Raw genomic sequence first — 27348 nt, forward strand, 5'->3', positions numbered from 1 at the left:
TAACGAGCAACTAAAATGCAGACAATCAGTCACGTACCCAGGCCTTCTCCGGCTCCAACCTCCGGCCTACGACTACATTCTAAGCTACCAAATGACGGGCAGGGCCCCGGCTCTCCCTCTCGGTGTCCACGGCGTCCTCTGGATGCCTCTGAGCCTCTGACGGTCTACTGTTGGCTCCTCTCCGCTGAGTCACGCAGCCCAGCAATTACGTGCCCTCGAGTATGGAGAACGGCAAGTAAGAGGACACAAAACTAGACCTAATCATCCCAAATCACTGGGGTAGTCCGAGAGGGGAATCAAGAGGACCATCATCACAGTCTTATCATTCACCCTCAGTATTTTTTCTTTTCTTTTTCTTTTTTTTTGAACAAGCTTTCCTTTGAATTGAACGAGCCATGTCGCTGCTGGGACAAAGAATCCACCCACAGCCTCCTCACTCCTGGCTGGCCTGGATGGGAAGCGGACCACCTAGCGGGCACTCCGCACCCCCGGCATGATGCCCTTTCCCCCTGGAATTCTGCAGAGCTTCTGGGAAACTCTATTATCTAAGATTTTGGGAGGTGCCGACAGAGCTGGGGCTGTAATGTCTGTCCCCTCCCTCACCCCCTACCTTCCCTGCCTCCAGGATGGAGCTAATCTTTTTTTTTTTTTTTTTAAAGATTTTATTTATTTATTCATGAGAGAGAGGCAGAGACAGGAGGCAGAAGGAGAAGCAGGCTCCACGCAGGGAGCCCGACATGGGACTCGATCCGGGGACTCCAGGATCACACCCTGGGCCGAAGGCAGGCACCCGGATCGAGCTAATCTTAAGCACACGCACCATGCTTTGCACATCTCCAAAACGATATTTTGCTTTATGTGATGTTGACTAAATATGTTAAGAACTCAGATGTAAATTAATTTTGCCGCCAAACTCAACAGGACACCAGGCCAGTGACCCTTCTTAGGTAAATGGAGGGGAGAAGTCCCCTCTCTTCAATACTTTCATTTATACCATAAATGGCGTGACCTAGAAGTGACCCCCCATTCCTTACCCTCCCCATGCCAGTGCCCCCTCTATTATGGGCTGAATGTTCTCATTCCACCTCAAGAGTCCCCTGTTGGATCCGAACCCCGATGTCATGGTACTAAGATGTAGGTCTTTGGCTACGTCATGGGGGTGAAGCCCTTGCGAATGGGGTTATTAGGACATGGCCATGTGAGGATTCGAGACACAGCTGACTGCAAACTAGGAAGACAGCTCTCCCCAGATACCAGATGGAGCCATCACCTTAATCCTGGGCTATCCTGCCTCCAGAGCTGAGACAAGCCCCCCGGTTGTGGTTGAAGCCCCCCAGTCCGTGATACCGTTACCGCAGCCTGAATGAACCAAGACGGTCTCCTGACTCTCACTGCCCTTTTACCCCGTCGCTGCGTTTGGCCATGTGACTTGCTTTGTTCACGTAGACTGGAGGCTGTGACAGCTACTTCTATGCATCACCTTGACACATAAAAGGATATTTAAACATTTCTGGGTATGTCTCTGAAAGTGTTTTGTTTTTTAAAGATTTTATTTATTTTAGAGAGACAGAGTGGGGGGAAGGGGCAGAGGGAGAGGAACAGAACCCCCAGCAGAACCTGTGCCCAGCAGGGAGCCCAACACAGGGCTCAGTCCTATGACCCCAAGACTACCTGAGCAGAAACCAAGGTGCCCAGGTGCCCCTGTGAAGGGGTTTTGGATGAGATTAACATTTGTAAAGTAGGTAGCCCTCCCGATGTGGGTGGGCCGCGTGCAATCCGTTGATGATTTGAAGGCCTGAATAAAATACAAGGTTGAGGAAGAAAGGATTCTTTCTCTCTGCCTCGCTGTCTTTGAGCTGGGACATCAGTCTGCAGCCCTCAGGGTTAGACTCAGCCCTACACGACCAGCTCTCCGGCTAGACTTTGCAGCTTCCGTAATCACGTGAGTCAGTTCCTTAAGAGAAATTACTTTATTGAGCTTTTTTTTTTTTTTAAAGATTTTATTTATTTATTCATGAGAGACACAGAGGGGCAGAGACACAGGCAGAGGGAGAAGCAGGCTCCATGCAGGGAGCCTGATGTGGGACCCGATCCTGAGACCCCAGGATCATGCCATGAGCCAAAGGCAGGCGCTCAACCACCGAGCCACCCAGGAATCCCATATTGAGCTTTATATATATATATATATATCCTATTGGTTCTGTTTCTCTGCTGTACCCTAATATATCAGCAAGCATGAGGTGTGCTCACGGGGAGCAGCAGCTCATGGCCTCCTTTCTCGCACATCACTATGACGACAGACACCCGGGCTGGCCCGCTGCCGGGTGCCCAGTCGACCCAGTCGGGGCCAGCCAACAGCCAGCCTCCCCTCAGTCTGTGAGTGAGCTCCGTCAAGACCAGAAGAACCACCCAGCGGTGTCCAGCCTAAAGTGTCAACCCAGAGTCATGAGCTAAATTAAAAAAAAAAAAATCATTATTCAGTTCTCTAATAACATCTTCCAAGTTCCAGGAACAATACTAAGCATCAACATTATCATGATGAATAAATGAGATGCAGTTATAGCACTCAAGACATTTGGGGGCTACTGATAGGACAGATGCAGAGACTGAAATTAAAATTCAAAAAGGTGAGAATAGGGCAGCCCCGGTAGCGCAGCGGTTTAGCGCCACCTGCAGCCGGGGTGTGATCCTGGAGACCCGGGATCGAGTCCCACGTCGGGCTCCCTGCATGGAGCCTGCTTCTCCCTCTGCCTGTCTGTCTCTCTCTCTCTGTCTCTATGAATGAATAAATAAATAAAAATCTTTTTTAAAAAAGGTGAGAATAATGGAACATTACAAGAGTGTTTTGAGAGCCGTAAACCTCTTTATAAATATAAGTAACTAATGATTCTTCGCATCGGCAGACACCATCCCCTCTTCCTTCAGCCATGAAAGGTTTAGTTTTTTTTCAGCCCACCGAGTTTTCAGGGTAGTTTATTCTGTGATATCACTAATAGAGACAAATGTCCACTGCAACACGTAAAAATGCAAAATGTATGTTTTTAAAGCACGAAATTTCCCTCCATCCTCCCTCTTAAGCTTTCACTTCTCAGCTGAGGTCCCTATGTTAACACCTTGCTGTAGAAATTCTTGCTCAGGATCCTGCAAGCATGTACTCACATCTATAGGCTAATTTTTGAGGGTTTGTGTTTAGCAAAATAAAACCAACTCTGCAATTTGCTTGTATCGCTTATCAATATACGATGGGCATCTTTTCTGGTCAGTAAAGAGATAACGATTTATACGTTTTTCTGATTTCTTAATTCATATATTTACACGCATGCACCTGTATGACTTTGCATAAATTGCTTGTCATGAAATCCAAGTTTTTAGTGGTGCCTGTTCCCCCTCATTCCCTGCCTTACTGCTGTCCTCCCCCGACAGATGCTTGTGCACATACACAATCCATTAAACCCCTATGTATCTTTCCTTACTGTTCTTTGTGTTTATATAATTATACAAATGGTTGTATGTTTTATTTAAAACTATATCATCAAAAAATAAAACTATATACCATTCATACTTATCTACTTTTTGCTTTTCTCACTCAATACCTGGTAGAGAAACCCCTTCTCCCAAGTCAACCAGAAAACTCAAATTCATTCCTTAATTAACGGCTGCACAAAAAAAAAAAAAAAAAAATTAACGGCTGCACAATATTGCATGGTGTAGATATGCCATAATTTAGTTAACAATTTGCTCACTGATGGGCGGTTTCTGATTTTTTTTTTTTTAGGCCACTGCGAAAAATGCTACAGTAAATATCCTCGCATGCATTTCAATTCGTATTTATTTTCAATCGCATGGGACGGATTCTCAGTAGTGACATTAGTGGGCTGAAGAGTGTATCTTCAAAAATTTCAATAGTTAGAAAAAAAATTCAATAGTTAGAACGAGATTGCTTTCCCAAGGACATAATAATGCACACTCCACCACAACTCTTTGAGGGAAGAGTCTTAATCCTTCACAAGCTGTCGAGGGCGGCGGTGAACCAGGAAAGTCCAAAAACTTGCTTAATTAAACCGTCTTCCCCAAGGAGACAAAGGTGAGAGCAAACCTACTAACACAGATCTTTATGCCCCAACATAGTTGACTTAGGGACCATCCTGTGACTGTTCCTACGTGTCATTTTAGCAACGGTCAATCCCCCGAGAACCCCACTTTCCTCCTTGTGCCATAAACCCTAACCATCAGAGGCGAGCCAATCAAATGCCTGGTTCTCGGTTCCCTCGGGGGCCCACCCCCTGCTTCTGCTTACAAGCTGGCCGAGGATGGGTTAACACATGGCGAGCTTAAGGTAGATACAGGAGACCAACTAAGTGTATTATCAAAGGAGAAAAATTTAAGGAAGAATCACTCTCTTTTTCACAACTTAAGTGTATCAGTATAGAGGATATGGCCCACTTATTTTTTCTCCTTTCCCCTTTATTCCCTTAAAAAAAAATAAGTGGCAAATATCAGAAAGGGAGACAGAACATGGGAGACTCCTAACTCTGGGAAACGAACTAGGGGTGGTGGAAGGGGAGGGGTGCGGGGGTGGGGGTGACTGGGTGACGGGCACTGGGGGGGGCACTTGACGGGATGAGCACTGGGTGTTATTCAGTATGTTGACAAATTGAACAACAATAAAAAATAAATTTATTATTAAAAAAAAAAAAAAAAGAGGATACGGCCCAGAGTATTACCAGAGACTGTCAGAAGGTGGCACCGGAACCTCCTCAAGTTGTCCCCTCCGCAGTCTGTGCCCTCCTGTCCTCACTCCTAGGGAGGTCAGGTCTCCTTTCACAAATCACAGTTCTTTGCATAATGACGGCGGTCAAAATGTGGGCCGGTGTCCCATTCGAACACCACCCCCGTGGCACGGTGCTCACTGGCACGAAGCCGGGGCTCTGGTTTAGGTCAGGACTCAGCGGGAAGTGATACCTCACTTTGGAGAACCCAGGTCTTTCTGGAAGCCTCCCCACTTCTAGCTATCTCTCCGTATGACGCCGCTCTGCAGAGGTGCTCCACGTACATCTCCTGGGATGCTGGGAAGATCTCACTTCCCTCTAAACAACTCTATTCTATTTTATTTTATTTTATTTTATTTTATTTTATTTATTTTATTTTATTTTATTTTATTTTATATTAACAAATTTTATTTATTCATGAGAGACACACACACAGAGAGGCAGAGACACAGGCAAAGGGAGAAGCAGGCTCCATGCACCGGGAGCCCGACGTGGGATTTGATCCCGGGTCTCCAGGATCGCGCCCTGGGCCAAAGGCAGGCGCCAAACCGCTGCGCCACCCAGGGATCCCTAAACAACACTATTCTATTCTATTCTATTCTATTCTATTCTATTCTATTCTATTCTATTCTATTATTTTATATTAAAAAACAAATTTTATTTATTCATGAGAGACACACACACAGAGAGGCAGAGACACAGGCAGAGGGAGAAGCAGGCTCCTTGCAGGGAGCCCGACACGGGACTCGATCCCGGGTCCCCAGGATCACACCCCGGCCCAAGGCGGCGCTAACCCGCTGAGCCACCGGGGCTGCTCAACACTGTTTATTTTAAAAGGGTAGAGACTGGAGCAAATGCAAGCCAAGGCGCCTCCATGCCTTGACATAGTCAGGACCCCTCAGATAACAGGCATCTGTGGAGATCCCGAGAGTCCGAAGCTTGGTGCCCGGCGCTGGGATGCGGCACGGTCTCGGCCGCCCGCGCTCTCAGTGTCCAATCTTACCGGATCACAGGTTCCAGGGCAGCAGCACATGGATGACGACTGGAGGCGACAGGTGCCGGGCGGCAATGAGCGAAGGTGTGGCCAGAGTATGGCAGGGGGAAGGTGGCGAGGGCTGCACACCGAAGGGGCGGCGGTTCTGCACGTGGAAGCTGCGGCCTGGCCTGCCCTGCCCTGCTGGACGCCGACCTCGCCCGGGGCGGGAGTCCCGAGACAGCGGCAGCCTCCGGCCGAGGCGAGTGGTGTCCACCGGGGCCGTGGCTGCCTCGGGCCGGAGAACCACCCGAAGAGCTTGTCTGAAAGGCCATTCCTGGGCCACTCAGGTGACCCCGAGCGGGGAAGCCAGGACCTGGAGTGGCGCTGCCGTCCGGGTGACGGGCCACCTGCGAAAGCCCGGCCTGAGCAGCGTTCCCAGCCCCTCTTGGCTTTACCTTTACGTCCCTCCTTCAAGAACCACAGTCGGGGTCTCCCTAATTACAAGCACCCCTAGGCCTCCGCCCGTTCCAGTCCCTCCTCTCCCGCCGGTTCTCTGCGCACCGACCGCCACCCCAGCTTGTCTGCGCTCAGGAAAATCCTCCGTCACCTCCAGAGGCTCCGGGCCTGCGTCCACTCCTCCAGCCTCCGAGGTCCTTCCTTCTCTGTCCTCAGCTCAGAAGGGAATACGGACTCTGTCACCGCGGTTGACATTCAGGCTCGGAGAGCGCAACCGAACAGTCCCAAGGTTCTTAGCGCAGAGCAGGCTGCAGGGACAGGGACGGGAACCTGGAAATTCCCTTAGTCGGAGCTGAGAGCCCAGTGTCGCCCCTGGGAGGACGCGGCTGGCCCAAGCTCGGGCACTGTCACGGGGTGTCACTTGGCCCCGGTTCGTGACCAAGCAGTACAGCCGGCGAGGAGTGTTTGCCGTGTCCTCCACACGCCGGTGTGTAAGCGCCATCGACGGGAGGAAGAAGGACCGCAGGCAGCGGAACCAGAGCTCGTGGATGGAAAAGGCTGCACAGCGCCACGCTGGGTCCCTGCACCGGGAACTGTTAGCCGAGCGCGAGCCCCGAAGACGGGGCTGGGGCGTTACTGTTAATGCGGAACATTTAAGCCATAAGAGGACAAACATGAATGGAAGCTAAGGGTCGGGCTGTCTGGGGAAGAAGGAGCCCAGAGCGCCTTGCACGGTCACGCCTCTGCCCCTGAATGCCTGGAAGAGCAAAGGGGAGGGAGAGGGAGCTCAGACGCCCGAGTCCCGAAGGGGCGATCGCACCCGGAGGGAGCCCGAGGATCACGACCAGCCACCCCGGGACTCCCGGAAGGGTGACGACGCCGTCGGGGGAGCCAGGAGGCCTCTCGGGGGCGCCGCCCAGGGCCGTGCAACCTCCTCCTTATGGGCCAGTGTCCCCGGCTGAGCGGGCCTCGGCTGTCCCGCAGTGTTCCTCGGGCCCAGGTCCTCAATGCTGTCGCCCCGCTCGGGCGTCCCCGCAGGCCCGGGCCACCCTTGAGGGTCCTCCTCCAGAGGGGCTCCTTGGGGGGAGCGGGCAGCGCCGGGGACCGAGGGCGTCCCCCGTCCACCTTCCAGGAATGGTGACGGAGCAGGCGCAAAGGCCGCTCGCGTGCAGTTTCGACAGGGTGGTCAAGTCTGCAGGTTGCTGAAGGGCCACGCGGTAATAGGTAATAGGTAATAGGGCACGTCTCAGCCCAGCAGCTGCACTCGCAGGAGGTCGGCTGTGGGGCATAAGCTACGAAATACACACACGCGCCTACGTAAGTCCCCGCACGTAGCAGACGCTCCCAAGATACTTGATACAGGAATCAGGAAACCAGAAGCTGAAATGTAAACGTGTGTCAGAGGAGCCTGGTTAAATAAACAAAATCCTGAAAAGGATGGACGTGGCCTGGAGCTGAGCGCGGGGAGGGGCCGCTCACAGAGGCAAGCGAGGGACCTCGGGATGATGGAAGCATTCCAGACCTTGATTTTGGTCGCAGGGTGCATTCAACACGAGTGCTTTTTATTGTTTGCAAATTATACATTGAACAATTTTTTTTTTTTAAATGGATGAACTCTAGGGGATCCTTGGGTGGCTCAGCAGTTTAGCGCCCGCCTTCGGCCCAGGGTGCGATCCTGAAGTCCTGGGATCAAGTCCTGCGTCGGGCTCCTCGCATGGAACCTGCTTCTCCCTCTGCCTGTGTCTCTGTTCCTCTCTCTCTCTATGTCTATCATAAATAAATAATAAATAAATAAATAAATAAATAAATAAATACATACATACATAAATAAATAATCTTTAAAAAAATTACATAAATGGATGAACTCTGGAAACCAGTGAAAACTACTCTAATACAGAAAGTTGTTTGCCATTAATATTAATGGCATTAAACTAATAACATTAAATAAGGAAAGTGGGTTAAATAACATTAATGGCATTAAATTAATAACATGAAATAAGAAAAGTGGGTTATAAAATAATATACATGATAATCCCCATTTATGAAAAATACGCAGAAAATATGTGTGTGACAGAGTGAGGAATGAATGGGACTTTCCTATGGTCCTGGAGTCGCGTAGATGCCCTAAAGTTAAGGACAAACATGGTAGATGCTCACATTTTCTAAAGAAAGATGCCAGACCATCAATTGGGAACATACTAACAGATGGTCAAGCTGGTCTGGTAACAGCTCCCAACAGCCTGTAGCAGAGAAGGCTAGAAAAATTCATGCCAGACTCCCAGGGTGGCTGAGGCAGTGGGAGATGGGCAGGTGAGGACACAGGGCAGTGATGGGAGCAGCCTGTCCTCCACCACCAGCTAAGCAACAAGGTGGCACCAAGGTTCTTAGCGAAAATTAAACTCGATGGTTTAAGCAGAGCACGGATTTTTATTTTTTATTTATTTATTTATTATTTATTTATTTATTTATTTATTTATTTATTTATTTATTTATTTTGGGATTTCTAAAGGATACTTAATCCTGGCTGAGCCAGAGAGCAAGCGTCGAAACGACGTGGTTGGGATCACCGACCTGCCCCTGGCGCTGCTCCTGGGTATCCCTGATGCCATGGCACCACCCAAACATCCTGTCCTCCTGCTGTCCAATCCTCGGGCTCCCGGCCCCATCTCTGGCAGAGACGGCTCATACAGCTGCCTCCTGGCTCCGAGGGAGGCTACTACCTCACATGGTGGACTTAATTTGGGGTTTTCCCCAAATCTAGAAACGCCATTCAAAGGACGTGGGACGGTCACAGGTATAGAAAGTACTCTCTATTGTTATAGGTCTCCTATGGGCATGTCGGCCTAGAAGCCACCTAGGAAGGCTGCCCAGGGGCAGAGTGCCAAAGCAGGGGCTGGGAGCAGCCCCGAGAAGCTGGGCAGCATGTCCAGGGGAGGGTGCGTGCGACACCCCCCGCCCTGGCCCCGTAGGCAAGACCCGGGGGCCTTCGGAGAGCAGCCCGGGAGAAGGCGGGTCTGCAGGCGAGCCTGTGTTGCGGGTCCAGCTCTGGCGACTGGATGAGAGATTGCAGCTTTGATCTAGATGCCCTGTTTCCACGTCTGGAAAATGTGCCTGTCCTAAATCCTAGAGTGGTTAGAGAATCTGAGGCATCTTCCAACATTCACGACGGGTGATAAGAAGGGGAGACGACAGAATATGCTGGATAAGGGCATAAACCGATCATTTCCTATCAACCACCACTCACCTAAGAGGTCCGGAGAGCTCTTTTCCCAATTACTTCCCAATTACTGCTGCCAGTTAGACCCGGGGCGACAGGGAAGCAGTATTCTTGGGGAGAGTTCTCAAATCTCAGTGCTTTTTGTTCGTAAGCATCTTTTATTTTTAAAAAAGGACATTTCCATTAAAAAATAAAAATCTAGATCCGCTAGAACTTGAAAACACTGTGCTAAGTGAAAGCCAGCTACAAAAGGCCACGTAGTGTATGATTTTTCCATTTATAGGAAATATCCAGAACAGATAAATCTCTATTTAATAGTGGCTTTATTGGCAAATTATTATTTGCTTCAGAAAGCAAATTCATAAAAATAAATAAATAGACAAACAAACAAATAAATAAATAAATAAAATTAAAAAAAGAAAGCAAATTAGTGGTTTCCAGGGGCTGGAGGGACAGAAGAATGGGGAGTGACTGCTTGATGGGTACAGGGGTTTCCTTTGGCTTATGAAATATTCTAGAACCAAACAGTAATGGTTGCGCGGCGGGGTAATTGTACTGAACGTCAAATGACGGTAAATTTCATGTTCTGTGTGTATTTCATAATTTTAAAAACTGGTAAAATGAAAACAAAAACCACTGGCAACAAACATGTAGATATAGTGACTGACAGGGAAACATGTCCACCATAAATTAGAAAAAGCAGGTTTTAAAACTATGCCCAGGGCAGCCCGGGTGGCTCAGCGGTTTAACGCTGCCTTCGGCCCAGGGTGTGGTCCTGGAGTCCCAGGATCGAGTCCCGTGGACCATACCATTCTGCATTCCCACAAAGAGTGAGAATTCCTGCTGCTCTGCATCTTCACCCGGGTTTGGTGTCATCAGTTTTCTGGGATTTTTCCATTCTCTTAGGTGTGTAGTGGTGTCTCGTTATTTTGCGATTCCTTCATGACATTATGACGTGTAGCAGTTTTTTTTTTTTTTTTTTTTTTTTTTTTTTTTTTTTGCGTAGCGTCTTTTCATATGCTTATTTGACATCTGTGTGACTCCTTTGGTGAGATATTTGCCCACTTTTTAATTGAGTTGTTTTATTATTGCGTTTTTAAGACAATAATTTGTATGATTATTATAATTATTATAAGACAATCTTTGTATAATCGTCTTTCAAATTGTATAATTTGAACACAAGTCCTCTATCAGATATGTGTTTTGCAATATCTTGCTTCTTGAGGACAGTGGGGAGTTTGTGGCTTGTCTTTTCATTATGTTTTTGTTTTGTTTTGTTTTGTTTTTGTTTTTACCTTTGGGAAGATAAGCACCACAGCCGACAGACACACTGGGCCATCTGAGACCTCCAGCATTTACCGGGCAAGTCTGTTTGGCACCCAGGCCTGTGGGCTTATCCTTGGCTCTGTGTGTGTGCTCAACTCACCGGCCTCAAACGAGTAACTGACTTTCAAATCAAAATAGAAAAACTTGCTATTGCCACTTCTGAAGTGTGCCAGGAAGTGTGTAATCACTGTTAAGCACGTGGAGTCTTTCAATTCATTTAATTATTACTGCCGCGTCTTTTTTGACCTTCATTCGTGCATTTGTTCAACAAATGTTAGAGCCCTTGGAGGAATGCGGTGCTGGGCACGGCTCCTTGCTTGCAAAGCAGCCTCACTGTCTCTGGCACCGCCCTGGGCCCACATAAGGACAGGAGCCCACGGCGTTCTCTCTCACCCATGGACTGAGTGCAGGATGGCTCAACGTGACCCGGGGGACTCACTGCCACTCCCACACTACAGCTTTCCCACCCCCATCCTCCCCTTGCCCTTCAGGTCTGCTACCTGCTGAGGTCTTTTAGTTCCAGCTTGGGGTCTACCCCACTCTGCCTCTGCTCCCAGGAGCACCTGGTGCAAAGACCCTCCCAGCTGGCCCAGCCCCAGGTAAATGTGCTTCCCGCAGCTCTGGTGGCCCTCAGGTGAGACTCCGAGGGAGACACACAGAAGACTAAGACATAGTCTTGCTTCCAACAGTCTACTTGGAGGAGGATGTTAACAGAGAGAATCTGTGGTGAGTGCCCCAGAATCCAGCAGGTCAGTAGAGTTACTGTCTCGGACGGAGACTCGTCTCACGATTTTGATTGTGATCCGTCCCCCTTAGCTTCCTCGCCTACAGCAAAGGCCTCTACATATCGGGATGGATTAGATCTGTTCCTCCCAGAGTGTGGTCCCTGGACCAGGCGCAGCGTTGGTACCACCTGAGGGCTTATGAGGAATGCAGATTCTCACCTTGTCCCAGACCTGATGAATCCGAGATCCGTATCTTAAGCTTCCCAGGAGATCCGCAGGACACCACAGTTTGAAAAGTGTTGGGATGCATGATCTTTACATTCCCTTTCGGTTCTAAGCTTCTCAATCTGTTTCACTTTCTGACTGTGCCAGGAGGGCGGCTGCTGGGAGTTCCCTGGGAGGTGGCGACTGGCTGGGCCCGCAGAGGCCTTTGGTTTCTTTGGGCTGATCACTTCCACAACAGAAGGACACGAAACAGGAGTTACGCAGTGGAAACTAACAATGCAGGTTCTAGTCTCGACTTCCTTTTTTTTTTTTTTTTTTGATTTTATTTATTTGAGAGAGAGAGAGAGAGAGAGAGAGGAGCAGGAGAGACAGCGGTAGAAGGAGAGAGAGAATCTCAAGTGGACTCCACGCCAAGCACAGAGCCCAAGGTGAGGCTCGATCCCAGGACCCTGAGGTCATGACCTGAGCTAAAACCAAGGATTGGAGACTTAACTGACTGCACCACCCAGGGGCCCTTCCTCCCCAACTTTCCTCTTTTGAGGGATTTGAAGAGTCTTTTAAAAAAAACTTCCAGCTCAGGGGTCCCTGGGTGGCTCAGCAGTTTGGCACCTGCCTTTGGCCCAGGGCGTGACCCTGGAGACCCGGGATTGAGTCCCACATCAGGCTCCCTGCATGGAGCCTGCTTCTCCCTCCTCCTGTGTCTCTGCCTCTCTCTCTCTCTATGTCTATCATGAATAAATAAATAAATCTTTAAAAAAAACTTCCAGCTTAAATATTCTATTTTAAAGAAGGGCTTTGGACTCAGACCTAGGTTCAAACTTGAGCTTTGCAGCATACCAGCTGGGCACAGGCAACCTCTTCAGTCTCAGTTTCCTCACCTAGGAAATGGGGGTAACAGGCTGCCACGAGGACTAGCCCTGCTTCAGCAGGAGGACGCAGCGCGGTCCCTCAGACATTCTCCACGCGCCCCCCGTGAGCTGCAGACTCCAGGGCGCGGGCCTCCGGTCACACGTCGCTAGGAAAGGGTACGCTGGACGTTGAAAACCGACTACGAGTAAACTAATTCTTTATATCACCGGTTGAAATGATATTCTAGATATTACTGGTTAAATAAAATATGTTAAAATCAGTCCCATCAGTTTCTCTTTTACGTTTCTAACTGTGCTCCTAGAAATTTTAAGTCGCATACGTGGCTGATACTTTGCACAGGGGTGACCTTGAAGAGACCAAAGCGGGCTCCGCGGTCCTTGCTAGTTTACGCTGCGGTCAGGAGAATCACAGCCACAGGGAACCCCCCTGGGGGAGAACCGCAGCCCTACGAAGAAGGGGAAAGAAGGGGGGAGTCACACGGGTTGGGGTGGTCAAGGAAAGCTTTAAGGGGGAGGTCACTCTGGGTGCGGCATGGCCCGGCAGGGGGATGCACATACTGTGCTGCGGTAATGGGAGGGTTTCTAATTGTCCCATCGTGTCCTGTACACGGCAGGTCCCTGATGATTATTCTCACCTGTGGGGATTCGGGGCAGGGGGGTGACACAGGGTCAGTATAAATACAGGCAGACACAGAGGGCCTGTTGTCAAGAGGCTGGTCCCACGGGCCGGGCCCGAGTATCTAGATGGGTGGACGCTCAGCTCGGGTGAGGCCTCCTCGATCTCCCTGAGCACCCAGGGCTCATGCCTCCCCGGTGCGACCGGCAAGACCAGCCGCTGACAAATACGTGAGAAGCGTCTGTGCCGTCCGCACCTTGGCTATAGGGATAATGGGGACGCGGCTCCTTGAGCAGGGGTTGCAAACGAAGGCCTGTGGGCCAAATCCAGCCACTGACTGTTTTTGTAAATGGAATTTTATTAGACCGTGGCCGGGCTTACTCTCCTATGTGCCGTCCGGCTGCCTTTGTGCCACAGTGGCACACGGGTGTGTGACGGGCACCGTATGGCCCGCGAAGCCTAGAATGTTTCCTCCCTGGTCTTTTACAGCAAGTGTCTGCTGACCCCAGCCTTAGAGCAACAGTCCTGCAAGCGAATAGTGACAAGGTGACATGATCGGGTTCTAGGAGAGGGCTGAGAAGAACGGGAGAGGGGTGCCGGAGGGGATTCCCAGGCCGTGCTTTGTAGGACCACGGGTTCATTGGGAAGGTGAGCCCGTAGGGAGTGGAGAGGACCCTCCAAGAAGGAACAACTGCACCTGCGACCACACAGAGGCCAACAGGGTTAACCCTAAGAGCTGGATCCGCCAAGAACAAAAGGCTCCAAGCAGATGCTTGGGGCGGCCCAGCAACCCTACTTCCAGCCCTAATCCCATCACCCTCTTTCCCAGGTGACTGCTTGACACCTTTTCCTCTCTCCTCACACCCCCGATACCTCCCGTCCTAAAAACATCCCTTACCACCGCCGGCCTCTCCTGAATACCCTTTTTTTTTTGTTCCTTCCCAGCACATTCATTTGAAAATATGTGCACGTGTGCGGCCTCTAATTCTGTCCTCCTCATTCTGTCCTTTTAAATCTACTTCACTTTCCCTCCACTTCCTCAAAACGGCTCTTGCTGAGTTCATCAACGCCCTCCTTAGCAACGCCCCCCCCCCCCCCCCCCCTGCTACTTCTCAGGCCTCAGCCTCCTGGGCACCTGGTGAACCCCCCACCCCCACCCCCCAGCACACTTTCCTTCCTCGTAGGTGGGAATCTGCTCCCTCCTGCATTTGCAGACTCCTCTCCCCATCTAATAAATGCACTTTTTGGGGTCCATGCCTCTGGGAATTTCACCCAATCTTGAGGCCTGTAAGCCTGGTCTACGGCACTTCCTGTGACAACGGCAGTGTACTGTCCGCTATCCTGTGTCGTGGCCCCGGCCACGTCTGGTCACTCGTAATGTGGATCGTGTGACTCCAGGCTGGTGGCTTCTAGGTCGGACAGGGCAGGTCGACTCGCCAGTGACCCACAAATACATCTTCATCCTCAAGCACTTGCCTTAATTCCAGACTCGTGGGCCCGACTGCATCCCAGACCTCTCCATCCCCCCCACGTCTCACCTGACCCACCTCCGCCTTTCTCTTCTGGGATATTGACCCTTCCATCCTTCCAGCTGCTCAGGCCAAAAAGCCTTAGAGAACTCCTAGACCCCCTACAGGCCCACACCCAGCTCTGCCCTCCAGGCACACCCCTGACTTCCCATCACCTCTCCCATCCTGGACCGAGCCCTGGTCCTCACTCCGCTGGGCTGCCCCTGCCCCCCACCTGCCCCCCCCCCCGCCCTCCACCTGCCCCCCACCTGCCTCCCCTGCCTCCGACCTGCCCTCCACACAGCAGATGCGGCCCTCCCCGCTCACTGCCTTTCCATCGCAGCCCGGGGGCCGATGGCGTTGGAGGCTCCATACTCTGCCTCCTGCTGCCTCCCGCTTCCACCCCCCAGGCCACACCGACTTGGTTCTTCCAACACCCCAAGCACACCCCCACCTCTGGGCCTTTCCTGAGCCAGGGGCGCTCATGCCTCAGGTGTCCCATGGCTTGTCCCCTCACATCAGGCCTGCTCGGCCGCCACCTCACTGGCAAGGTCTCCCGGACCATGGGAGCACACTCCTTCAAGAGCACACTCTGCCCACATTCCTCTCCTGTCTGCTTTACCCGTCTTCGCGGTACGTCCCGCCCTCTGTGCAGTAGAGATGATTGCTCATTAAGTATCTCCTCCATTAGAAGGGAGAGCTCCCCAGCAGTAGGGTGTGTGCTCATTTACTACTGAATCCCCAGCACCCAGAACAGGGGGTGCTCAGGGAGCATTTGCTGAATGAATGAATTTTAAGTGGAGGAGCCGGGAAGGTGAAGAGGCTAAGGGGCAGGTGGCTCACAGAGAGGCAAGGGACGCGATGCCGGGGCGTAGACACAGTGGGGTCACTGCAGGCCGCCCACTCACCTTGCGCCTCTGCCCAGGTGGTTTCTTCATCCTCCGGGTACTGCTGACGTCCCAACAGCCCCGTCCTCAGGCAGAGGGAGGAAGGCACCTCCCTGCTTCCATTTCAAGAGGCTGGACCTTTGTTTTGCCTCCAGGCTTTCTTTCTGGGCCGCCCGGGGGGCTCAGCGGTTGAGCATCTGCCTTCAGCCCAGGGCGTGACCCCGGGGTCCCAGGGTCGAGTCCCGCGTCGGGTTCCCTGCGTGGAGCCTCCTTCTCCCTCGGCCTGTGTCTCTGCCTCTCTCTCTGTATCTCTATGTCTCTAATGAATAAATAAATAAATTTTTAAAAAAGTCTTTCTCTTTCCCTTCCTTCCTATAATCTCAGCCCATGTGGGGCTTGAACTCACAGCCCCGGATCAAGAGCCATGTGTCCCTCCAAAAGAACCAGCCGGCACCCCGGCAGCCGGGTGTTTGCTGTGCGAGTGGCCGGGGTAGTTCCCGAGTCCGCATCCGCAGAGGGTGAGGATGGTCCGGCCCCGCCGTCTGCCGTCCGCTGTCTGTGCCACCGCGGTGGGCAGCTGCTGGGGACGGGGGGGGGGGGGCACCTGCCTCCGGGATGCTCCCCTCCCGCCAGCGGCCGCAGGTGAGCGGAGTCCGGGGCAGTGAACAGGTGCACAAGGGCGGTCTCCTCCGGGGGCAGTGAGGCCACCTCCCCAAGCAGCAGGACCTGCCTCTCCAGGATGCGAGGGAGCTACTGCGCAGAGGCACTGGGCACCTGCACGCCGGAGGAGCCACTGGACATCATCGGGGACCGGTCTGACCATCTCGCTTCTTAGGTGGAGAAAACGATGCTCAGGGGTGGGGACCTGCCCACGGTCACCTCAGGAGTCTGTGCCTGAGCCGGGACTGGAATGTGGTTCTGTCCGCTGCATCTGTCCCCAGTGTGGGCCGCCTGGGTCAACAGTGTCCCCTGGGCCCACCTGTCTTGGCCCCGCTTTCGGACCAGGCCCGGGGCACAGGCTGCACTGCCTCAGCCTGGGGAGGGGCTTCCTCCCAGGGCCTTAACCTCTGGGGCCCCTGCAGGGGTCTCACCCTGATCCTTGCACAGATGCTGGAAATTAGAGGCCGCAACACAGTTGTCATGGCAACTCTGAAGGGCTTTTGCAGCAGGCACTCCACTGCGGACATCCTTCAGCGAGGCGCTTTGCTAACAGCCACCAGCCACGCCGTCCCGGGAAAGCCACTACCCCCCCCCCCCCCCCCCCCCGCCTAGCTAGCCACCCGCACGTTAGTCACGGACGTCCAAAAAAGAACCTGCGCCAGCTTGCAGCGCTGCATCCAAAGTGTGGCCACTAAAGGAAAAATAGAAGCTCAAAACCATGTTCAGATAAAAATGCAGAAAGATTATAGGGGAAAAAAACCCCAAGCTAAGCGCTGAACATGTATTGCTTTGGTAATTAGAAAAAACAAAAAACAAAAAACCCCACAACAACAACAACAACAACCTAAGACTCTAAGCCGATACAGTTATTGCAATTTAGTTGTGGGCTTTCAAGGCTTTCCCACTCCCTGGCCTCAGTTTCCTTCTCTGTATAATGATAGGGCTGAACTTTGTGGTCTAGGTCTGCGTCAGCACTGTCGTTCTGTGATTTGGGTCTTTCTGGAGGGATGGGACGGTGTCCACCCCGCACTCTCCTCTCTTCCCATCCCGTTTCCCTGGCAGCAAACGACGACAGACACGTGGACATGAGTCAGCTACATGTCCCAAGTTCCCTGAGTTCAAGGGGACAGACACGGTCTGGCGTCAGCAGAAGCCGCTCTGCTTGTTTATCCAACATCCGAATATCCAGTTTATTCAACATTTATTGAGCACATACCATGGGCAGGGCACGGTGCCAAGGCTGTGGAAATAAGCCAGTGACGTATGACAGAGAGGCTGTCCTCAAGACATTTTCAGAGGCAACTGTAGCAAAGCCTCGTAGTAGGTTCTAAAGAGGGAAGGGACAAAGCCCCGTGGGAGCTCAGAGGATGGAGAGGCCATTTATAATGAAAGAATTTGGGATGCTTTAGGGGGAAACTCATATGGCCTCGAAATAGGGGTAGGATTTTTATTTTTATTTATTTACTTATTTTAAGATTTTATTCACTTAGAAAGAGGCAGAGACACAGGCAGAGGGAGAAGCAGGCTCCATGCAGGGAGCCCAACGTGAGACTCGATCCTGGGTCTCCAGGATCACGCCCTGGGCCGAAGGCAGACGCCCAACTGCTGAGCCACCCGGGCATCCCAGGGGTAGGATTTTTAAATGATGAAAGCAACCCACACACATAGTAAAAACAATTCAAATGGTTCAAAGGTATATACAAGGACAGAAAGTCAAGGTTTTCCCACCGGCCTCCCACCCTAGTCCTAATCTACAGAGGCAACCATCCCAGGTTATTATTTTATTTTATTTTATTTTATTTTATTTTATTTTATTTATTTTATTTTATTTTATTTTATTATTTATTTTATATATTTTTTCACCCCAGGTTATTTTAAAGAATACACCTCCACATCCTGCCTGTTGCCTCAGCGTGGGTTGGCACACCGTGCCCCTCGGGGTGTGTGGTGAGGCCCTGGCACTGGGGCACTTCCGTCTGCCGCTCCCAGGGAGGCAGAGCCGTGGGAGGCAGACGCAGGCCCTGGGCAGAGCTGCGGGTACCAACCTCGGTGCTTCCGCTCTGTAGCTGCCCGACTTTGGGCAGGTCACCCCACACACACCCTCCCCCGCACTTAAGTGTCCTTATCTGGAAAATGTGCATTAAAATAGCACCTACCTCGAAGAGGTGGCATTGGTATGAATTCAATAACCTACAAAAAGGCTTAGGATGGGGACTGGGACGTGACCGGGATTCCAGAAACAGCAGCTCCCGTACCGTTCACATCCTTCCCAACAAGCCAACTTTGATTGGCTGCACCAATACTTTTTTTTTTTTTTAACACGTCAAGGTTTAAATACTTTAGATTCTGTTTTCAAGCTATGGGAAGCTTTGCATGCTTTGCAGATTGCTCATAAATTGAATTTGAAACTTCAAAAGACCAGTAAGCAGCATGTATGTTTGTGCTTCTATCGACTATATATTCTATAGAATCAGGCAGTGTGAATAAATCGTGGCAGAAAGGGATAGGATACGATTTCATTAAACCCAGATTGCTGGATGGCAATGTTCAAATACATGGGTTTCTTTTTCTTTTTCTTTTCTTTTTTTTTTTTTAATACTCCAATTGCTCAAAATCATGCTATATTTCGATTTGCTTCATATTTGGTCCAGACTCCTTCCACAGCTTTTTCTTTATCCTTCAGAAGTTTCTCATTGCATTTTTTTCTTACAGGAAGTAGAGATATATGTTCTCTTTATCCCATGGTAACTGCAACCAGATCGCTAATTTTCCTGTTAAACGGTCAATTTGGGACACATCACTCTGTGGACCTGCTGCAGGACTGTCATTCTGGCTTGGCTACATTTCAGGCTCTCCTGTCCCATGTCTGCTACTTTGTTGCATCCCTTTTATTTTTGCTGGAGCATGTCCTCAAGTAATTTTCTCAATAAAATTGTGTGGAAAGGAAACTTATTGAGTCTTTACCTGTCGGAATGTGAGATTATCTTACATTATCCTTTCTCTAGAAATTCCCCTCCTGCTTCAACACAGTGGTCCCCACCTTTGGCCTCCACTAGAGCGGTTTTGCTGTTAGCCAGTGACCTCCCACTCACCACGGACACTTTTAACCCTACGCCTTTCTGTAGAATTTGAAACTGTTGATGACCCTCTGGTTCTTAGAGTTCTATGTTCTTTTGCTTTGGGGGACACTATGTATTCTTTATTTTTTTCCCTCTCTTTCTCCTTTTATTTCCTTTTTCTTAAATAATAAATTTATTTTTTATTGGTGTTCAATTTGCCAACATACAGAATAACACCCAGTGCTCATCCCGTCAAGTGCCCCTCTTTCTCCTTTTATTTCCTTGGAGGTTTTTTTTCTCCTCTTCATAACCCTTCAAAACTGATATTTTTTGGTGTCCCATCTCTGCCCACTGATGGTCTTTCTCTGCATGAGCTTTCTGAAACAGCTCATCTAACACTAGGGCTTCAGCCACCATCTGTGTGTTGAAACAGAGCTCTAGCAAAATGTTGCATAAGAATTTCAAAATTAGTATGTCCAAATCTTAATTCATTATCTTACCTCCATCCAAAGGCTGTTTCCGCTCTTATGGTTTTAATTTTGGTTCATGGAGTCACCATCCACCCAAATCTCCTTATTTAAAAACTGTGGAGTCATCCTCAACCTTTCCCTCTTTCTCGTCTCCCAACCAGGTGCCAAGTCTTCCCAAGTCTATTATCAGAAATGTCCCTGGGATTTTCTCTGTTCTCACTGCTACCTTAGTCAAATCCTATTTCTCGCTTGGATTCCTGAAACAGCCTCCTAACTGGCCTCTCTGCCCCCACCCGCTCCCCAATCTCTCTAACCTTCATACACCTAATTATCTTCCCCGTTAAAATGGTTTTTTGTTCTTGTTGTTATCATGCCTTTCCCTGTTTAAGACCCCATCTGTCCCTGTACTGCACATACAGCAAAGCTTAAAATCCAGAGTCACACATAATACTTTGCAACCTACCTCTCTACATTTATTTACATTTTCAACCCCCTCTTACCCTTCAGCCAGAGATTTCTGAGATCCCATCCCTCTTGCACACTGTTCCCCTTACAGCTTTTTTACTGTTTCGTTCCTAAGTGTTTCAAGCCCATTTGCTCCCTCCCAGAGTGTCCTCCTAGTAACTTCTGGACTTACAATACTGTTGATATCTATTTCCATCTTCCTCTGTAGCTCTGTGGTCTGGTTCTGGGGCACCAGGCCTATGCTACTCCCTGGGATCATCAGCACCCAGCATGAGTCTAGCCACTAGAAAATGCTGCAATTTAGGGGAATCCCTGGGTGGCTCAATGGTTTGGTGCCTGCCTTTGGCCCAGGGCGCGATCCTGGAGTCCCGGGATCGAGTCCCACGTTGGGCTCCCGGCATGGGCCCGCTTCTCCCTCTGCCTGTGTCTCTGCCTCTCTCTCTCTTTCTCTCTGTCTATCATGAATGAAATAAAATAAAATAATCTTAAAAAAAAGAAAATGCTGCAATTTGATGTTGGGGAAGAAAATAAGTACTTTTTTTTTCTCTAACACGTAAACCTTGGGGAATGATTATGTTCAGAAGCAGGAAGAGGAGCCAGGGTGAGGGTCACGTGAGGCTAAAACTCTGCAGAGTAGTAAAGGACTAGGGGAGAGGGCAGCCCCGGTGGTGCAGCGGTTTAGCGCCGCCTTCAGCCCGGGGTGTGATCCTGGAGACCCTGGATCGAGTCCCACGTCAGGCTCCCTGCATGGTCCCTGCTTCTCTCTCTGCCTGTGTCTCTGCCTCTCTCTCTCTCTCTCTCTCTCTGTGTGTGTGTGTGTGTGTGTGTGTCTCTATGAATAAATAAATAATCTTAAAAAAAAAAGGACTAGGGGAGAGAAGTCCAAGGACGGGGAGACGGTCAGCAATGTCCAATGCTGCAGGGAGGTTGCAGATGAGGCTGGGAAACAGGTCACCACATCTGGAGACTTGGTGGCCTCTGGCCAACCTCAGGAAAAACATTGCAGTAGCATGAGAAACGGGTCGGGATTTCAAGGGCTTAGGGCTTAGGTGAGAGGGTGTGGTGAGGAAGCAGAGCTTCTCCGACCTGACTGCCATAGCACTGGACATCCACCCTTCCTTTATCGAATCACTTTCCCCTTTTTTGGCTTCTGTGATGCAACATTTTAATATCAGCTCAGATTCCTTCAAGGGCTCCTCTATCACCCTCTAAATGTCAAGGATTCAAGGGTTCTGTTTTTAGCTCTTGTCTTTGCTTACTGGATAAACCCTCCTATTCGTGGCAAGTTCAATGATGCCTACCTCTTGGCAACCCCACAGCCTTATCTCCAGCCTGGGAGTCTCCCTAGGCTTCAGGCTCATATTCATTCATTCATTCATTTAAAAAATATTTTATCTATCTATCTATCTATCTATCTATCTATCTATCTATCTATTTATCGAGAGTGCAAGAGCATGAGAGCACATGCATGAGCAGAGGGGGAGAGAGAAAGTCCCAAGCAGACTTGGCCTGAGCTCAGAGCCTGATGCAGGACCTGATCTCATGACCCTGAGATCATGATGTGAGCTGAAACCAAGAGTCGGACACTTAACAGACTGAGCAACCCGGGGGCCCTCAGATCCATATTTAGTTCTGCCCGTTGGTGGTGTAGATGTCCCAGAGGTACAACCACCTCACATTTCTGAAACAACTCATTTCCTGCAACCAAAACTCTCCCCCAAAAACCTACTTTACAATTTCCACCAATCATAACTCTACCACCAAAGTTTATAGCTCCGCTACCACCGCTTATATCCCGGCCCTAAAATTTCTTAGCTGTATTATTACAATCTCACAATAAATTACAATTACAATACATGCAATATTACAATTATTACAATCTCTCCAGGGCAAGCCTTAATCTCTTCTAGAATTCTCCACCTGCTTCCAAAGACACTTTTTTTCCCCTCTAACACGTAAAAAAAAAAAAGAATCGATGCATAATTACACACAATAAAACACACACATTAAAAGCGTAGAGTCTGATGGGTTTGAACAGAACTATCATCCCAATCGAGATACAGAATATTTCCATTTTCCCAGGAAGTTCCCTGGTGCCTCTTTGCAGTCGAACCCCTGACCCAGAGGCAACTTCTGTCCTAATTCCTAGCACCAGAGACTGGTTTGGCCCTATTCTTAAAGTGTATGTAAATGGAATCACGTGGCATGGATTATTTTGTGTCCGGATTTTTTAGTTCTCTGAGATTCATCTAGGTTGTTGCATTTATCAGTACTTTGCTCTTTTATATCGCTGAGTGGTATCTAACTGCATGGATATACCACAATTTATTTTTCCGGCCAGGAGCTGCGCACAGGATGATACAAGCCGCCCAGGTCCAGGCTTTCGAAGGGCTTAGGGGAGAGCGGCCAGGACAGCCCAGCAGCCACACTCATGGGTGCAAAATCGGAAGCGGAGCTAAGCGTTCTGCGCAAAAGGAAGGACGAGTGTCCGGGTCTGTCCTAATGGCTCGAGGAGGGGGATGAAGGGAGGGTTTCCCTGGGGAAGTGACGCTTGTGCTGGGATGGAGGAGGCACCTGGTGAGCAGGGGAGGTGTGTTCCCTCTGTGGCGGGGAGCACCGGGGGCTGTTGAGAGAGCCTGGAGCTAAGCGGGTGAGGACAGAGTGGGGCTGGTGGCCCCACACCAGGGAAGGAGGCAGGGCCGGGCCGGGGCGGGAACCGCCGAGGAGGACGCCGCCGCGATCCCGAGGGAGGCCGAGGAGCAGGGACCAGAGCCCGGGGCACGGCCTGGCCCTGCCTGACATCACGATGCACCGCTGCCGAGCTGCCCTGCGCCACGGCCTGGGGGTCGCCCGGGGTCGGTCACCTGCTCCGGAGTGTGGCCCAGACGGACCCCCGGGAATACACTTTCCGTGTTGACGCTGACAGCTCGAGGGAGCCGACTCCACGCACCGAGTGGGCTGCGGCCCGAAGGAAGAGTGGGGTTTTTTTTTCCTTAAAGATTTTACCTATTTATTCATGAGAGACACAGAGAGAGGCAGAGATGCAGGCAGAGGGAGCAGCAGGCCCCACGCAGGAGCCCGACGCGGGACTCGATCCCGGGACCCCGGGGTCACGGCCTGGGCCAAGGGCAGGCGCCAAACCGCTGAGCCCCCGGTGGCCCGAAGGGAGAGGGTTTTGCAGCGAAGGCACAAGTGAAGATTCGGCGAGGGAGGGGGTGCGGCCAACAGGGCCCGGGCCAGGGTAGGCGCAGCTCGGGCTGGCAGGGACGGGCCGGAACCCCAGCACGACCAGCTCGGGGACAGAAGAACCGTGCTTCCCCTGAGGCCGGAGGGAGGGCAGGGAAGTGGGCAAAGCTCCAGAGCAGGAGCACCACCGGGCTGCGCGGCCACCTCGCCCGAGTCCCCGTGAGCGGCCGCCTTCCTCGGCCCGGCCGGGGTCTGGCCCACGATCAGAGGCAGGTCTACGCAGCCGCGGCCGCCGGCCATGAGGTGCAGGAGGCGCTCACCGGCCCTCCCGTCCCAGCACACGTCCACGTGGCCTCTGCGAGCACATGATTGAGGCCCGAGTCACAGATCCTGACGGAACCTCCGTTCAGGGAGGTGGAGAGGCCTGCCCGGGTCTACACGGTCGGGGGCGGCTGACCTGGAGCTGGAACCCGAGTCCACCCGCTCCGCCGCAGGCCACAGCGACCTGGGAGCCGGGTCACTACTCCCTTCCCGCCGGCTCGGACGCTCGGCTCCTCGGGGGGCCTAAGCGGGGTGCAGGGTGGCAGCGGCGGTTCTGCCTACACAACGGGTCCAGTTTGCATGATGGGACTCCCAGGGTTTCAATGAATGAATGAAAAAAGGAACCTAAAATACGATATTCTGACACAAAACTCATTATTCTCTCACCAAGGTGAGAGGGACCGGAAGCACCAACACTGGAACGTTAGGGACTCAAGATGGGACAACGGCCCCTCCGCATCACCAGTCACGGCAGGAGGACACCGTGGAGGTGCGTCTCCCCGCACTTGTGAGCTCAGGACACAAACGCCACCGCAGGGATGACGTCAGGTCGTGACTAGAGGGAGTGCGGGTGAGGCGGCCCGAAGGGAACCTGTCCCACCGAGGGCTATGCTGCGAGGCACCCGGGCCAGGAGACAGGCGGCCGCAGCAGCAGGGAACATGAGGGGACCAGCCCCGTTTGTGGGGAACAGCCCTGCTGCAGGGACCTCAGTTAGAGGAGGGCAGGAGGGCCGGTGAGGGACGGTGCTCCCAGGGATCCTAACAGGAGACACGAGTGTATCACTGCTGCCACCAGACAGGGCGGCCTCTTGATCATTCCGAGCTTCTCTAGGGTATCCTAGAGTCCTCACGCTTACAAGCTGGGGCCTACTTAGTCTGTTTCTGTAGTTGACTCATTTATTTAGCAGAACCTGAGACTCATTCAAGCCTTGGCATCTTTTCCAGCCTTAGGAGCTGTAGTGGATTGAACAGTGTCTGCCACCCCCCCCCCACCTCCAAATTCACGTCTACTCAGAACCACAGGACATGACTTTTTTTTTTAAGATTTTATTTATTTATTCATGAGAGACACAGAGAGTGGGGGGGGGGGGTACAGAGACACAGGCAGAGGGAGAAGCAGGCTCCATGCAGAGAGCACGACGCAGAACTTGATCCCGGGACCCCAGGATCACAATCTGAGCCAAAGGCAGATGCTCAACCACTGAGTCGCCCAGATGCCCAAGACATGATTTTATTTAGAAATAGTTTGTAATTAGTTCAAATGAGGTCATACCGGGTTAGGGTGATCCCTTAGTCCAAGGCTGGGCGCCAGGTCATGGAGGAGAAGGCTGTGTGAAGACAAAGGCAGAGACAGCCACAAACCAAGGAACACCTGGGGCCACCAGAAGAGGCAAGAGGAGATCCCCCCCCCCCCACTAGAGCCTTTAGGGGGAGTGTGGCTTTGCACACTTTGTAACACCTGGATCTTAGGTTTCTGGCTTCTGCAACCCTAAGAAAATAAATTCCTGTTATTTTATTTTTTATTTTTTAAATATTTATTTATTTATTTATTTATTTATTTTTAATTCCTGTTATTTTAAGCCACCTACTTTGTGCTATTTGTTACGGTGGCCCTAGGAAACGAACTCATGAGCTGAGGTTGTTCTTCCTTCAGGGACATGTCGAGGGGCTCTCTAGCCCCCAGCAGCCCCCTGGGATACCCTCATATATAGAAGGGCCAAGGAAAAAACGTCTTCCAGGTTGTTTTTTTTTTAATAAATTTATTTTTTAATTGGTGTTCAATTTGCCAACATACTATTTGCTGTTGTCATTGAGCCCTCCGTGCTACCTCGGGAGAGAACACGCTTCTCCCTCAATTCAAAATCTGGAAGACGTGTTTATCCTGTGAGGCCTGTCTTCCAGATTTTGAATTGAGGGAGAAGCGTGTTCTCTCCCGAGGTAGCACAGAGGGCTCAATGACAACAGCAGACAGTATCCGCAAGACTCTATCAAAAGGCCTTATTGTGTGGCGTCAGCTTTGGCAAATTTACTAAGAGTCAGGTGGTGGCCTCCAGCTTCGTCAATCTCAAGGTTGAGTTGACTCAAGCATGATTAGCCAGATCATGCTCATCAAATTCACAAGAAATAAAAATTAGGCTGCAAATGCATTCATCTGTACGTGCGTGAGAAAAAGAGAGGCTTCTCTTGCAGCATCCAAAACGCTCAGGCTCACAACCAGGAGCCCAGAGTCAGCGCGGCTGGAAGCTGAGGAGTGGCTGCCAGCTGCATGGAGTCAAAGCAAGGAGGCCGAGAACACCCAGCAAAGAGGAGGGGACTCTGCCCGGGGCGGGGGGGGGGGGGGTGTGTGTGTGTGCGGGGGTGAAGGAGCCCAGCTTTCCTCTAAATAAGGTGTTAAATAATTAAGTGTAAACTTGCTAAATTATACTTAATGTTCTGAACTTGCCTCCCTAATCCACAAATCAGGTCACCTCAACTAATGTATTGGGCTCTTCCAAATTCACATCCGCAATGTGATTAGCCCCCCAATAGCTAACACCGCCTGTAGGAATCTCCTCTGGCTGCTATCACAAATTGCCACCAGCTCGGTGGCCTCAAAGAACAGTGATTTATTCTCACAGCTCCGGAGGCCCAAGGTCCAAAATCAATGTGTCCGTAGAGCTGTGGTCCTCCCTGGGGGACAATCTGTTCCTTGCTTCTCCCGGCTTCTGGTCGCTCAGGTGTTCTTTGGCTTGAATCCCCATCACACTCCTCCGTCTTTGTGGTCACACTGCCACGTCCTCCTCTTCTCTGTGTCACGTCTCTTTCTTGCCCCTCTCTTATGAGGACATCCGTGATAGTATTTTTCCAACCACTGATAATCCAGAATTAACTCCTCATTTCAAAATCCTTCACTTAACCGCATCTGCAAAGGCCCCTTTTTTTCCAAATAAGGCAACATTCACAGGCTCCAGGATTGGATGTGGGTATCTTTCGGCATTTTAGGGCCCATCACGTCACCATCTGTGGATTCTGAAGACTGCGGCCTGTCTTGGTCTCTCCTCAGTGTCTCACACACAAATGCACTGAATAGGCAAAGTAAAGCAATCTCATCTCCAAACTCTGAGGCACCTCGCTATCACTAAATACTGTCAACATCCGTCTAAAAGATAATCCAGAACCTTTATACCAAAGGCTTCTCAACATGATAGGATTTCACGCATACGTGATTCAATGCGGGATTATTTCTGACAACGAATCCATCCCTTTAGGCCAATCTGTCAGGATAAACGTAATCCCAGCCAGCATCATCTTTGCGATATCAATGATCTCACCTATTAAGTGTCTTTCGTGATTACCTCCTGTCCTCCCTGTTCAAATCCTTTCTACCTTTTGAGGCCCAGCGGATGACCCACCTTCCTGGGAATCCCCCACGATATTTTCTTTCCCTCCGCACCTCATGATCCTGTCTTCCTCTGAGTTCTTTCTGCCCTACCCTGAGGGATCGTATCTGCCTGGCACTTGGTAAACTCTTCCTGAGTGGGATTTTCTTTCTCAAATAAGACTCAATGCATATGATATAGCTTATTGTTGGAGTTTTGTGAAAAAATTGTTGGTTGATGAATGTAAGAGGGAC

At 50.8% G+C, this 27348-nt stretch overlaps 1 protein-coding gene across 4 annotated transcripts in view; it reads right to left on the reverse strand.

Annotated features, from left to right (window-relative positions):
• The window catches only part of TMEM266 (transmembrane protein 266), a 93173-nt gene that overhangs the window by 49967 nt on the left and 15858 nt on the right, over positions 1–27348 (reverse strand). Inside the window, exons 1-2 of one of the 4 annotated variants that reach the window (XM_038581084.1) lie at positions 15596–15868; positions 11689–11920 (exon numbers count right to left, since the gene is read on the reverse strand). The exons of 1 other annotated variant lie outside the window; for it this stretch is intronic. The gene's annotated coding sequence lies outside the window, so the exon portion shown is untranslated. Of the gene's footprint in view, positions 1–11688; positions 11921–15595; positions 15869–27348 lie in introns of those variants that run through there. 2 more of the 4 variants (XM_038581085.1, XM_038581086.1) reach the window with 2 other exon arrangements.

This window comes from Canis lupus, chromosome 30, assembly GCF_011100685.1.
Source record: "Canis lupus familiaris isolate Mischka breed German Shepherd chromosome 30, alternate assembly UU_Cfam_GSD_1.0, whole genome shotgun sequence".
Lineage (NCBI taxonomy): Eukaryota > Metazoa > Chordata > Mammalia > Carnivora > Canidae > Canis > Canis lupus.